The following is a 14,739-nucleotide window of genomic DNA, read 5'->3' as shown; positions in this document are numbered from 1 at the left end:
CAGAGTTCAAGAACGACTGTCAGAACCAAGTTCAAATTGCCACAGGGAAAAAAACGTAACAAAAAACTCCATAATTTGAATTCAAATCAAATAATTCTAGCCATTGATATAGTGAAGTCAATTGGTCTGGGCAGAAAAAAATTGAAATTGAGAGAAGAGAAAAAAATATAAAAAATATCCGATGTCCAGCTCTTGACCTCGGTCATAGAAGAAAGGGAGAAGCCATTCAATCCAACAATGTATATGCAAAAAATGTAGCAACAGCCTCCAATAGGAAGTCACTGTTCTCATCCGAAAACATGTCAGCCATCCAATTCAGGTAAGGGACGGAACATACATGTTCCTCAATAACCGGAGCCTCTAGCACCACCAGAGGGCAACTCAGTGTTTCTTCAATGAAGCTGCGTGCCAAGAAATCTTGCGCCGCTGTGAAAACATTCCAACGTCCCAGGACTCCATGCATCGCTGCAAAGGCCATAATACAAAGCAATTCATGAGCAACCAAGGGGCTCATAAGCTGATCATAATCCGCATTGGGAGACACCGTATTGCAGAGACACAAATCCAGGGCCTAGTCAAAATCGCAACTCAGGCAATGAAAGACAGGCTGGACGCATGTAAAAAAGGAAAATCAAAACGATAATCCGTAAGCCGCACTCAAGGTAGCAAGAGGCAGCGCTCCATAATACTCAAGCATTCGGTTGCGGATCAGCAACAGTCGTGACAGATCTTCTCGCACCACACTACGGGCATCTATTTTGAAAGAAACAAAACAACAGAAATACGCCTGCGGCCAGAGCTTACAATAAAGAAAATCCACCAAATAGGCTGGAAAAAATCGAATAAAAAAATGCCGGGTATACACCAAATATAGTTTGAAAAGAAGTCACAAGGCCACTGCTAACAACTTTGAAAAAGTGCACCAGCCCTGTGGTGGAGGATGCATTAAAGATAGTGTGGATTAACTCACCGAATTGCAAGGGCAAATCAGTATTTAATAAAGCATGCACCTCTGTGCGGGTGTTTGGCACGTGAAGGACAAATGTTTCACAAGCAGATGTGAGGGCGACTTCTTTTTGGGACAATAGAGCTCTTACACGGCTCATCTTGTTGAACTCTGCTTTCAAGGTCGGAATCGTCGGCCAGATGGAAACATCAAGCTTCCCATGCGAAGGAGGGAACATTACATTTTTATAACAAACTGCGCGCTCACTGACGATAACCACGTAAGGAATTCCGGCAACCATCCCACAACAATCTTCATTATTTAAAAGTAAATAACTCCCATTTGCCAGTAATGTGAATGTTGGTATGATAGCAGGTGCTGGTGTGCCTTTTATTTATTTATATGCTTCTATAGCGCCTGAATAGACCCCCGAAGGGGTATCTCTGCGCTTTACCATCCAGGGGAAACCTGCTGCTGTACCCGGACAGTGCTAATAGATAGTGGGGGAATGAAATTAAATGCTAGAGAAGAGGTGGGTTTTCAGGGTTTTTCGGAAAGACAGGTGGTCAGAGCTGAGCTTTAGTGAGAGGGGGAGGGTGTTCCACAGAACAGGCCCAGTGTAGGCCAGAGCCCTTCCTCCTTGACGGGCTTTTTTAATTTTGGGAACCTTAAGGAGCTGGAGATTGCTCGATCGTAGTGAGCGGGCAGGCACATAGGGTGTAAAGGCTGTGCTGAGAAATTTCGGGCCTATCCCCAACAAGCATTTGTGAATTATACACAGGATTTTAAATTTGGTCCGCAGTCGCACTGGCAGCCAGTGCAGTTCCTTCAGCAGTGGCTGGGAGGGAGTCCTAGGTGGAACATTCTTGACTAACCTCGCGGCCGTGTTCTGGACCACCTGTAGTTTGTTAAAATGGCCTTCATTAGATGACAGAAGAAGGCCATTACAGTAGTCCAGTCTACTGACGACCAGGGCCTGGACCAAGGTCTTTCTGTGGTGATCTGGGAGAAAAGGAAACACCCTTCTCAACAGAGAGATAACCCCGAAACAGGTACCAGCAACCTGGTTGACATGATCTTTAAAAGTCAATGCGTGATCAAATAACACTCCCAGATTTCTTATGGTCTGTTTGGGGATGGGGGCGGGTCCCAGTTCACAAGGCCACCAATCGCTGGACCATGATGTTGCTGCTTCCCCATAGAGTACAACCTCTGTCTTGGTCACGTTGCACTGTAAGCAGTTGTTGGCCATCCATTTGGAAACTGCCCTCATTCCTTCTGCAAATGTTTGTTGTAAAGCAGGAGAGAAGGTCTTAAAGGGGAACAGAAGTTGGGTGTCATCGGCGTAGGACACCGGTATAAACCCAAACGATCTCACTAAGTCAGCCAGGGGGGCCACGTATACATTAAACAATGTAGGGCTCAAGCATGAGCCCTGTGGCACACCCCTGGTGAGCTCCCTGGCGGTGGATTTGTGGGAGCCCAATCTGACTTCTTGAGAACGACCCGAAAGAAAGCTCTCCATCCAGGACAGTGCCACGCCTCCCAACCCTATCTCTCTCAGACGGCAGAGAAGCAAATCGTGAGACACCGTGTCGAAGGCAGCGGATAAGTCCAATAGCACCAGAATCATCGACCCTCCACTGTCAAGCGTCATCCTGATGTTATTGGTGACAGCCAGTAGGGCGGATTCGGTGCTATGGTTGGGCCTAAAACCAGATTGTGAGGGATCTAGGCCATCCGCTGTCTCGATATAGTTGGAAAAGTGGGTGTTCACGTGCTTCTCTGTTAGCTTGCCGATGTAAGGCAGGAGAGAGATAGGTCGGATACAGGCTAAATTCGGCTTGTTCTGGTTACAAGAGCCATGCAATTGGATATTCCTACACATTAGTGAATGATCAGGCGTTGTAGGGCAATCCTCACCATTCAAGTAAACCTCTTTTCCCTCCCTAAGGCATCTATAGGTAAATGGTAGCGACCAAGCTTCATGGAGATAAGCGGTGCCCAGAGGTTCATATCTGCCAATTGCATAGTACTTCACACACGCTTCAAATTTGAAAAGAGGAAAAGGTAGAAGTATTAACCCGTGGATAAGCCACGTTGCCGAATTGGTCTCAGCCACAGAAAATGGTAACGGTTCTAACTTTTCAATGTGTAACATAGAAAAAGTTGCATCTTTCATTGACATAAAACGTTGCTTTTCAGTTAAATTAAACGGGGCAAACAACGTATTCATGTAGTGCCACGGCACTTTTCCTGCTTTCAATGTTTGTAAAGTCCATGCACACTGCATAATAGAACGCAATTGATTTTGACCATGGTATAAAACAGACACTTCATCTTGCACAATATCAACAACAGACGACACAATATTATCTAACATGTAAATGCGGGAAGAAAGCGTGTTAATGCTGTTATCTACAACTGCTAGCACTTTTTCTAAATTTGCTTGATCTATAGCTCTAATACGGGAAGCCGCCTCAATTTGGGACAGTTTCCAAACTTCGTTGTAAATAGCATATATCCATCTCTTAGATCTACCGGAAGCCGGGCCTTTCACGAAATCATTCAGATCAACTTCGTCAGTCAATTTAGATAAATGCAGCTTAACTGACGGCAAAGTAGGATGTTTGAGCCAACTCTGACATAATTTGCCTACAGAATAGGTAATCACAGAATGGCCACTTTCAAAACGGGGATCCACCCTGACCTGTGTATAGCCTGGAGCTAAAGCCAGAAAACGATGCTGGCAAGAATCAGCACTTTTGTGCCACAGCAACCAACCCTTAGGATCCAAACTGGATATGTTAAAGGAAGAATTGGGTAACAGAGTCTATAACTCTCTGATGGAAAACTTGGTATTATTATTCCAACCGGAATATTCTTCTAATTCAGGAAATGAAGGGGCATTTCATTTTTTAGTAGTAGCCAATCCAAAGCAAGTCGTTTGTGAAATTGTAGAATTCAAAAACAACATATGGCTCAGGATGAGGCATGCACGATGCAAAGCCTCAGTGCCCTGCACTTGACAACTTTTAGAACCCCAAACAGATTTAAGATCAATAGTATATGTCCACAGCTCGTAGCCCCCAACAGCCAATTGGTCTAAATAGGACTTGGAATACAATAACTTTATGTGGGTAAGTCTAACCTTCGAAGTGGACTTTTCAGTCATTTTAAAATAAAATGCATTAGGATTTGACTGATTAAAATCAGTGAAGTAAGTGAACCTCTTTAAAAAAGAAGTGGAACTGCCTTGTACAGGAGCGGGACAATGCTCCCACTGGGTATAATTAACAGTATTCCTCCTGGTATTAGCTTTATGCAGGTAGTGATTGCCAAAATGTTGATAACAAAACAAATCACCATATTTTCCGGAATCTAGATACAAATCTTCAGCATCAAAGGCAGCATAATATTTCAAATCAGAAAACAAAGTTTCAACGGCCTGAACATCCCAATCATCAGAACGTATATTTTCTTTAATTACATCCCCCTAGAAACACTTAGGACATTTATAACCTCAGTGGGCCCATGGATTTGGAATCTAACAGCATTCCACACAATCCCATCTAAGACGGGCCAAGCAGTGATGTTAACAAAAGCCAGGTCCCTCTTTAATCTGTGTGATGAGGAATGCGGAGCTAATGTTCCATTAATATGTTGAATGCATGTTCTGTGTCCGTTGACAAGGTGGAAAAAATACACCACAAATCTAATAGACATGAACAGGTAAATCGAAAAAAGCACCAATCAAATGTAGGTCCAAGGAGGAATCAAAAAATGTCTTTTAAACAGTGTTGCAAGAACAGAAACCTTGGAAGGGGTCTTCTATGTGTGAGAGTGAGTGTGAAATGAAAATCTGGATTCTGTAGCCAAACAAGTTTGCAAATCAGGCATCGATAAGTCAGTGGGGTAAGTATATTCAGTCTCATCAAGGTGAGGACCAGGTAGTGAACTCAATAAAGGACTTGAAACTGCAGGCATCTCGAGGACAACATCAGACCTGGGGTTAGGAGCCGGGGCCAAAATGGAATTTCTCAAAATCGATGGACATGAGACTGCCGGAGTCATACTAAGAAGAATCGGCCACTCTGTTTAGTTTGACATTGTCAATGGAGATATACCTTTTATCTTTACGACCTGGAAGTGGTGGTAAAATGACTGTTCTTGTGTCCTTCAAACCAAGCACTGGAACCGGAGCTCGATAAGAGGGACCAAACTCCTTCTTGTTCTCGATCTTCTCTCGAACCAGTTCTCCAACTTGGGGTAGCCAGCCAACTACTGGAATCTGCAACGCAGCATCAGATGTGGAGGGCAAGTGTTCCTTTGCAAGTCTGTCTCTTGTCTTTTGTAGATCCTGTAAAACATTGCAATGTTCATCTAAGTCAAAGGAGGCAGCAACTGCCGCTTGGTCTAGACCGTCAAGGTCCGGGACTAACATCTTGATACCAAAGAGCATTTCGTATGTGGTCCGCCCACCCAGAGACCTTCTAGGGAGATTACTAAGGGCACGCTGCACGCTATTGAGGTGGGCCAGCCAGTTCCTGACAGTGCCTATAACTCTAGCTGTCAAAGACTGCTTTAAATCTCGGTTCATTCGTTCCACAACACTATTACCCTCAGGTCTGTATGGAGACAAAAACTTGACTTGGACCCCCAACGAAGTCATGGCATCCCTATACGCCTTAGAGGCGCGAAAGCAGGACCCTGATCCGAATGGAAGGTGCCACAGGCAAAAATCCCTACAAAGCGACGCAAGTCTCTTATGACAGTTTGTGAATCAGCGCTGCGGTGTGGCCACACCCACACAAAGCATGTGCATGAATCAACTGCTACTACGATGTACTTATACGCAGTATCAGAGGAAAAAAGACCGTAGTGATCTAAGTAAACACAACCAAGTGGTTTATTAGAAATGTACAGCTGTGTCTGGGGCGGACGCGCAGCAGTCAAAGGTTTAATCTGCTGGCAAATGTCACATTGAAGGACAGAATCACACGTCTGTTTGTACAGTCCCCGCCACCAGAAACGTTGTTGTAACTGAGATACAGTAGCCGAAACGCCTGCATGTGCCGACGCAACACCTTGATGGGCAGCCGTAATCAGTGTGGACCTGCGGTCCGCATTGGGAATTAACCTTTCACCAACGTCCGGTATTTTCACATATGGAACTTTATCAGGACTTAAGTGGTATGAATACTTTGAAGGGAGTCCCTTTGGATATTTACTTCCCTTCTCAGTCGCGGCTACAGCCGCCAAGATATCATCATCAACTTTACTTTTGGAACATGTAACTGCTGCAACCAAATATGTCGATACCGCTGATTTTGCGGCCTCATCGGCCAAAGAATTGCCAACAGCGTGAACTCCCATGCGCTGATGACCGAGAGTGTGAATCACATACACAAGTGGCAACTGCTCTTTAAGCTCAGCCACTCGGACCCAGATCATTTTATGTTTTATTGTGCTACCTTTGGAGTCATGAAAATCATTCTGAATCCAAAAGAACAGGTTTTCATTGTAAGACTGGACACAGTAGTAAGAATCACTCACAATAAGAGTCGTCACACTAGGATCAGCGTAGTCCAATGCAAGCATCAGAGCACGGAGCTCTGCCAATTGTGCAGTACAGTCCCCTAAAGTCTGCGTGTGCACGAATTTGGACTTGAATTCATCATTCACCATGGTACCTACCACAATGGCGCAAGCTGAGACGTCTGCGTGCTTAGACCCATGCGCAACTTGCGCTGAACCATCAGTGTATATGATACAATGGAAATCCTCTAAAGATTGCATAGTCAATGGCGCAGGATGAACAAATTCATATTGCAAACACTCCTGCGACTGTAATGAGGCATCAAAAATGAAAGTGACATCCGGAGATGTCAAAGATGCTGCCCATTGTATCCACCTCGGGTGCAAAGCTTTAGAATTGGGTACATTGGCCTTCTTCACTGCCTCTAGTGCAGGATACGGGTAACAACCAACATGCGTTTTCCTTGCGACAGTGCACGTTCTTTAAGAATCGCCATTTGCACTGCTGTCAAAACTTTTTCCACAGTGGAAAACCGCATTTCTGCCGAAGAGTACAAGTGTGATTTGTAAGCAATAGATACTGTGTCGCGTTCGTTAAAAGTAAGGTAAGTGATACCCACCGCCGCAGGGATGATTCTTATCACCAGGTTGGTGTGGTTATCACGAGTCAGTAAGAATTTACAGGCACATGCATCAAAGGATTTTGTGATCGCAAACGGTGCGAATCGCAAAAATCGGCCATTTGCGTTTGCAAAATCTGCTTTTGGAATGCATGAAGGGTGAAGGCCCTCGCAATTTGAGAATTCGCAAATATTTGAGAATTCTCAAATTGTGATTGCATTTAAGGAATCGCATTTTGCGATTCCTTAAATGCAATGCATGAAACTTAAAAAAATTGTGATTTCGCAATTAGGGCAAGCAAATTACCATGAGGTTGAACCTCATGGTAATTTGTGAAAACTTTGAAAAACGCACTTTTGTGCATTTTTCAAAGTTTCATGTTGTGCACAGATTGATTTCAGGGGGTGCAACAGGGTGTCCTTTGGACACCCCTGCACCCTTGAAATCGCATTCTCAATTTGCAATTCGCTAATTGCTAATCGCAAATTGAGAATGCCTTCCCATTCATTCCTATGGGCCTCTAGGCTCATAGGAATTAATGGGGAGGTATTCTTTAATTGCGACTCGCAAATTGCGAGTCGCAATTAAGGAATATTAAGAAATCGCAATTTTTTTAGCGATTTCTTGATGCATTGCATTTTGCGATTCCTTAATTGCGATTCCTTATTTTTCGCAATTAAGTTATCGCAAAAAGCAATATTGATGCATGTGCCCCTAAGACTCTAGAAGATCAGCCTGCAAAGATTGCAAAATGTCCGAATGTTCAGGCAACCAGCACGATTTGTTGAAAGTAGGTTGTATCAAAGCATATAAAGGCTTGATACGCTGGGCATATTCGGGAATGTAGGTACACCCGAAATTCAAAAATCCCAGCAAGGACTGCAATATTTTCAGAGTTGTTGGAGCGCGCAACTGTGCGCATTTCTCCAAGAAGTGGGTGTGAGAAGTTGGCCTGGTATATGATGTTCACTATTGTAGTGAGCACCTAGGACACTAGGAGTGTAAACCTTTACAGGAGCACCGCAGTACTCGCGTTACCTCACCCACAGGAAGCGGGTGCATAGGTGTCAAAGTGTTTCGGGTTTCGTCGTGGAGTTCTATGAAGCCTTGGAGAAAAGATGCTGCAGGCGACCAGGAGAGAAGAGTCCGGTTGGATCCAAGGGCGGATCGAGGATGAAGAGTACATGAAAGCAGAGGGGACAGAGTCTGGGTCACTAGCCAGTGACCAGGATGGAACCAGGAAGGAACCAGGCGATGTCGGGATGTGATCAGGTGCTGTCATGAAGTTTGTCTCCGCTGCAACATGGACCAGGAGGTGTCGACAACAACCAGGAGCTGGGCACGGACTGTCCCACAAAGCCTCTCGCTGTTGGTGGTGTCGTTTCTTGATTCGGAATCAACAGGCCTTGGCAAATGCAACCCACGCAGGAATCAAAGATGGCTTCTGGATCAGACCAGCAAGATCTGATGGGCTGCTCCTTTTCAGGGGAGTAAGGGCCAGTCTGGAGCAACCAGACCAGCATTGGAAATTCAAAGATTCGTCGTCACAGAGGCCACTAGCCAACGGGCAAGTGACTGGACAGATGCGTCGAGCAGGAAAATGCAAAATGGTCCCACGCAGCACTCGGTGAGTGTGGAGAGGTGATCTTCGGTGCAGTTGGTGCTCGGGGCTGGGGCTTCTCAATCCCTAATGCACAACTTCAAGGGTGTCTCAGAAGTTGCATGAAAAGCGATTCTCTGGCTTTCCAAGATGGCCGGTCCCACGTCTCACGTCGCCTCCATGAGTCTCAGCTTTGCTGTGGCTGTGGATCAGCTGAAGGAAGTCTGGAAGTCTGGGTCTTGTCAGGCTCTGTGTTCAAGCTCCGGCGGGAGCAACGACAAAGCAAACCGTTGAGCGCTTGATGGTGCCTGCTTGCACCGGGTTGTCACTCCTTGACCACAAGGGATATTCTTCAGTCTTCTACGTCGAGTAGGATGTCGAAGGGTCCAGAGTTTCATATCAGAGTTTCAGTCAGGATTATCTAAAGTCTTGGGACTCAGCTCCTACCTATATACCAAATCTAGGGGCTGGATTACCTGCTAGGTCCCTCCTATGGGTGGGACCCAGGAAGGCGTGGTTACACCCCTTTCCCTTTGTCCAGTTTCATGCCAGAGCTGGGGCTGGAGTGCCCCAGCACCGGTTTGAACTGGCCAATGCATGGGACACCTTGTGTGCCCCAGGTAGTGTCTCATTTCATTCAGCCCTCCCTGCCCAATCCACTATCTCCTGTCTGGGGTGGTGCTAGCACCTCCCTGTGACAGGAAACCTATTGTCCAAGCCTCAATCGCTGGAAGGACTCCCAGCAGCAGGAGGTCAGACTTGTGTCTGTGGCAGCAGCATCCATTTTGTGATGCTGAGGCTCTGGTTAACTTTAACCGGGATTAATGGAAGTAACATGTCTTCTCCCTCTAGAAGGGTGGAATGCTATCCCCGTCACCAGAATTGATGAGGGGGTAGTATTCTAAAGCGTATGACACCTTACACGACATGTTTTAATAAAGCCAAACCAAAGTTAGCATCTGACCGCGAGGTACAGAATGCACTTAGGAGTATATGGTATGGCAATATCCTGGATCAGCTATAAGGTCATGGTTCCGAAAGCTGCAAACAGGCTCAGCTCATGCTAGAGCACCATCTCACATAAAACCAAGCACTCTGCCTTCAGGATTGTTAAGGCCTGCCATAGGAGTGACTTATAGGTGTATATGTGTCCAGATATAAGGTTAGACATAGGTATACTATATCTAAGCAAGGGGTGATTACACGACCTTGCCCCAGCTGAATGATCAGCCAGTTGTGTCAGTTTGGATGGCCAGCCAGGGGTGGCAAAAGATATACTGCAGCCCCTGGTAGGCCTTGGGTGCACCTATGCCCTGGGTACCTATGGTACACTGTACAGGGGCTCATAAGGTGACCCAATTCCCAATTAGTTATGTACCTAGGCTACATGGAGTCCATTGTACAGAGAGAGCAGATAGCCTGGGGCCCTGATTAGCAGGATCCCAGGCCAACTAAGTCGAAAACCAGCTAAACACAAGGCAAAAAATCTTGGGTAACCATAGTCAGGTATCCACCTTCCTACAGTGGGGAGCCAATCCTCGACCTTCATTGTTGAGCTTGTAGCCCAGGAACAACACTGTGTACTCTGCAATGTGAGACTTTGCAAAGTTGAATTTGTAACCGAAGTTCGCAAAGTTACAAATTATGCGGTCAACACGACACAGATGTGGCCAAAGTTCGTCATCTGTGAGATAGATATCATCCACATACGAACATGCATCTGGGTCAACTCTCTCCAAGAGAGAGACAATACGGGCAGCAAACACACCTGGACTATTCTTATAGCCCATTGCCAGGTGTTTAAATTGGCGTCGTTTGCCGCCACAGGTAAAACTGGTCCATTGGGAACTTAGATCATCCAAATTGTGGGCAAAAAAACATTGGATATGTCAAGTGTGGGTTTAAACCGTTTTGGCACAAGACCATCCACTAGAGCAGAGCCGTAGGTATTCTGTACTGCACAGGTACGGCAATGCGAGTTCAAATGCCGGTAATCCAATACCAAACGGTACGAACCGTCTGGCTTGGTTACAGTAAAAAGTGGGTTATTCATCGGTGACACGCAAGTTTCAATTACACCTTGATATTCCAATTGTTCAAGGATTTCCGCAACGGAAGCCTTAGCTTCACGTCGGATGGGATATTGAGGTTGAGGCTGTGGCATAGACCGTAAGGGAATCTCGTGGTGTGGGAAAAATGTATCCCAACCACAGTGCGTACGGTACAGAGCCAGCGCAAGGGCTTTAGCCCACTCTTCTGCAAAATTCAGCGCATGCTCCTTCGAGACTGTGTGCGCGAAACTAGGGAGGATCCCCTCCTCCCCTCTCGGAGCCGCGAGAACAAAAGGTGGGGGCCAGTCAGCATCCCCTAACAAAATGTCATAGGTAGTCATAAGATTTCCCAAATACCCCTTTTATGGTAAGTTGTATGTCACCTACAATTAAAAGGACTATTTCATAAAGTCTATCAGGGGGAGCTACTCTGGTATCAGCTGTCTCTACAACAACATATTGGTCAGTCGCTGTCACCTTCAGTAGTGGACGCAGGGCCTCTCACACAACGATAATCTCCGCTGCGCTGTCCAACAACGTCAGCACCCATGTCTGATTCCCGAAGCTGCGTTCTCCCTATCTGTGGCATATCTCGCTGTTAAAGCAGCAACTTTCTTTTTCTGAAACTGGGGTCTTTTCTGTGAAGAATCGTCCTGCTTGCCTTTTCTGTCTTTCAGTCGGGGTTGGTCGCAACTTTGCTGGCCACCCCGACCTCTGCCGCTGCCTCCACCACCAGACGATGAGGCAGATGTGTCCTGTAAAGAACGAGGAGAGCGTTGATCAGGAACCTGAAATGTATCAGGCGACTTAATCGTACTGCGGTCACGCAAGTCATAAAAGTGCTCAATAGATGCAGGCACTGGTGATGGGGGACGGGACTCCTGTTTCTGTTGCTGTTTCCCCTGTTTTTTATTTCTGTTCCAATTTTTCTTTGGAGCTGTGGGTTGAACGTCTGTTTTAGACTTCGCACCCTGAGTTTGCTTCTTATCTTTAGCAGAAAAGGGCTTGACACCTAAACTATTGCGGCCAATGGTTTTATACGCAGCCGTAATAATTATCGGTAACTGTCGGGGTTTGTCGGCATCGGGGACATCGCGTAAGGCATTAGCCACTTGAAAGTTTACCGCATCTCCCTTTAGATTAGAAAGTGCCAGATCGGAAACTACATCAAATGAGCCCACAAGTCTCATTCCCAATTTAACTGCAGCCTCAGGTCCGTGTTCGTCCTGAACACGCTTAATGACCGTAGGAAGGACAGCCATTGACAGAGTGCCGAAGCACCTCGTATACACCACCGCAAAAATTCTACCCCATGACTCACAGTCACCGGCTTCTGGTACCAAATCCTTGGGTAAACTAATTGTAAGAATCCTGTGTTTTTCTATGGGACTCGAATTAGGAAAAACTGCCGTCAGCTGGTCAAATTTCTCGGCAAGCCAAAAAGGCATATCATCCTTATCTTGGGGACGCTTGTCCATTACTGCATTGACCATCACGGGACTAAGCTTTATTCCGCTCGGTCTAGCTGGAGGGGCCGCAACACCAGGAGCCCTGCCCTGGAAATTGCGGGTAATATATTGAACTAGGGCACGAATGATACTAATAGAAGAGTCATATAGGGTCCGTTACTCAGCAACGGGGACCTGCCCCCCACGAGGATGCAGGGTGAATCCAGCCAAAACCGGCCAGGAAGCACCTGGAATGGACAAAGGACCCAATCTAGCCGCCGTTACACTGCGGGGAAGGGCGACATCAAACCAAACACGGTGCTGCCATGCAGAAATCGGAATTTCCTGTGTCCTATAAGGGACATAGTCCCTGGGCACGGCTGTGTGAGTGTAAGTGTGAAAAACCTGCGTAGCCGCTTCCACTGCAGGAAACGTCACCCAAAATCACAATATCTTAAACGGGTAAGCAACCTCAGCACTTACGACCAAAATCACTGCCATGCCCTCCAAACCAACATTGTATGCTTGCAAGTGATTGCGAACCGCAATGCGACTATAGGTAGGTTTGTCCGACGCTACTATTATCCGGAAACAATAGCGAAGGGGTTAAGGACTGAATGAAGTACTACTCAAGTGTCATTTTATTTATTTATTTATTTTTTTTACATTTAATAAAGCGCGTACAATTGCCCGTAGGCGTCTCGGCGCTAGTACTACTGCAAACGTCTCCGTGGATGAGGGTCTGGTGATTACTGATTAAACAGCCAGGTTTTCAATTTTTTTCGAAATGACATGAGAGAGGGGCTAGTCCTGATAGACTGGGGGAGAGTGTTCCATAATTATGGTGCAGCCACCAGAAAACGGCGATCACCCCAAATAACCAACTTAGTGCGAGGCACCACCAATTCGTTAAGATTGGCTGAACGGAGAGGTCTCGAGGGGCGGTATGGAATTAAGTGGTCTATCAGAAATTGAGGTGCCTGTTGGTGCAGAGATTTGTAGACTATGTAATAAGACCACCAGCGTTGTGCGCCATGTAGCAGGGATTCTGCTCGTACACAGAACTGTGCATAGAGACTCGGAACCTCAGTGAATTAGGGTGTGCCAAAACTCACCTTAGTCACTACTAAATACAGGGGAACCCTACTCGCAGAGAACCAGGACTACAATTATATACGGGAAAACAGTGGTTCCTGTGGCTCAAATGGAACAATGATTTAAGCAATATACATGTACAATAGCTATAGGTTTGTAAGGGACCAAGTAATGTCTGTGGACAAAAAAAATCTCTCTGAACAGTTCGTTATACCAACATTTTTTATATATATATATATATATATATATATATATATATATATATATATATATATATATATATATATATATATATATATATACACAATATTAGTATAGATCACTTTCTTAATTTCAAAAAGCAGTATACCTTAAGTGATGTATCCCCAGGTGAAAACATGGAACCTTAAGTGACTATATACAATGAACAGTGTTTAAAAGAGGTTTCCATAGATACAGGAAGCGACCAAGCAGGTATACATGGTGGTTGCCTAAGTGTATAATGACACTGGCTGTGTAATGGTTCTTCCTGTGAGCTTGTCGACGGCGTTTCAACCCTCTTTAGGATGTGGGGTTTCCTCAGGACTGTAATGGGGATATCTACAGAGAATATGGAGAAGCATTAGGCCCAAATTACTGGCACATATGAGAGAGACTCGAAAAGTATTTTAAAAGGGGATGGTACCTTGATGTTTGGAAGGGCGCAGCACAAGTGATTGTGAGGTGTCCCAGGGGTGGTGAAGGAAAAGAAAAATAACTCACGTGAGGACCCAGCCGGGTTCTGCATTGTGTGTCACAGGGAAAGAAGGGACAAGGTTAAAGAGCGTGTTCACGTGTATACTAAAGAGCAAACTAACAAGATAACTGTTGCTGCATGTCTCTTACCTCACTGTGAGATGAGTGTGTAAGGCTGGCTCTTGTAGCGATGATTTGCGGGCTTGCTCAGTCCCTGCTACTTCCGTAGCATTTAATTCTTTAAAACTGGCTCACGTTATAGATAGTTGCTGTGGGCAGAAAAAACTCACCTTAGTAGCCAAAATCCCCTACCAGACTAGCAATCAGTGTCTCATTGGTTCTTCCATACCCCCAATGATTAGACAACCCAGAACATGGAACTTAGAATACCTCAGGCAATGTGGAACACATGAACACTCTTTCGTTATACTCTCATGCTGGTCCAAAAAGGGGAGAAAATGAAGACACGTGCACGTTTGAAATATTTATTTCTAATGCCGTGTTCTCAGGTGCAGTATCTAAGCTAATACAAGCAGACATATTATAAGTAACAAGATTATCAGCATAGTTACTATTCCATAAAATAGAAAAGGAGAAAGCATGTTAAAATGCTAAATGGAAATAGGGTAGATTACACCTAGATTTCACGCTTCCTTGCTATTAGGTTATTTTATATCTACAGAAGGTCTCTTGGGTTTACAAGGGCGGCCCCATACCTCTGGTCCT

Source organism: Lissotriton helveticus, chromosome 12 (assembly GCF_964261635.1).
Source record: "Lissotriton helveticus chromosome 12, aLisHel1.1, whole genome shotgun sequence".
In the NCBI taxonomy this organism is placed as follows: Eukaryota; Metazoa; Chordata; class Amphibia; order Caudata; family Salamandridae; genus Lissotriton; species Lissotriton helveticus.
The sequence above is the reverse complement of the archived record's forward strand: the minus strand, read 5'-3'. Positions refer to the sequence as shown.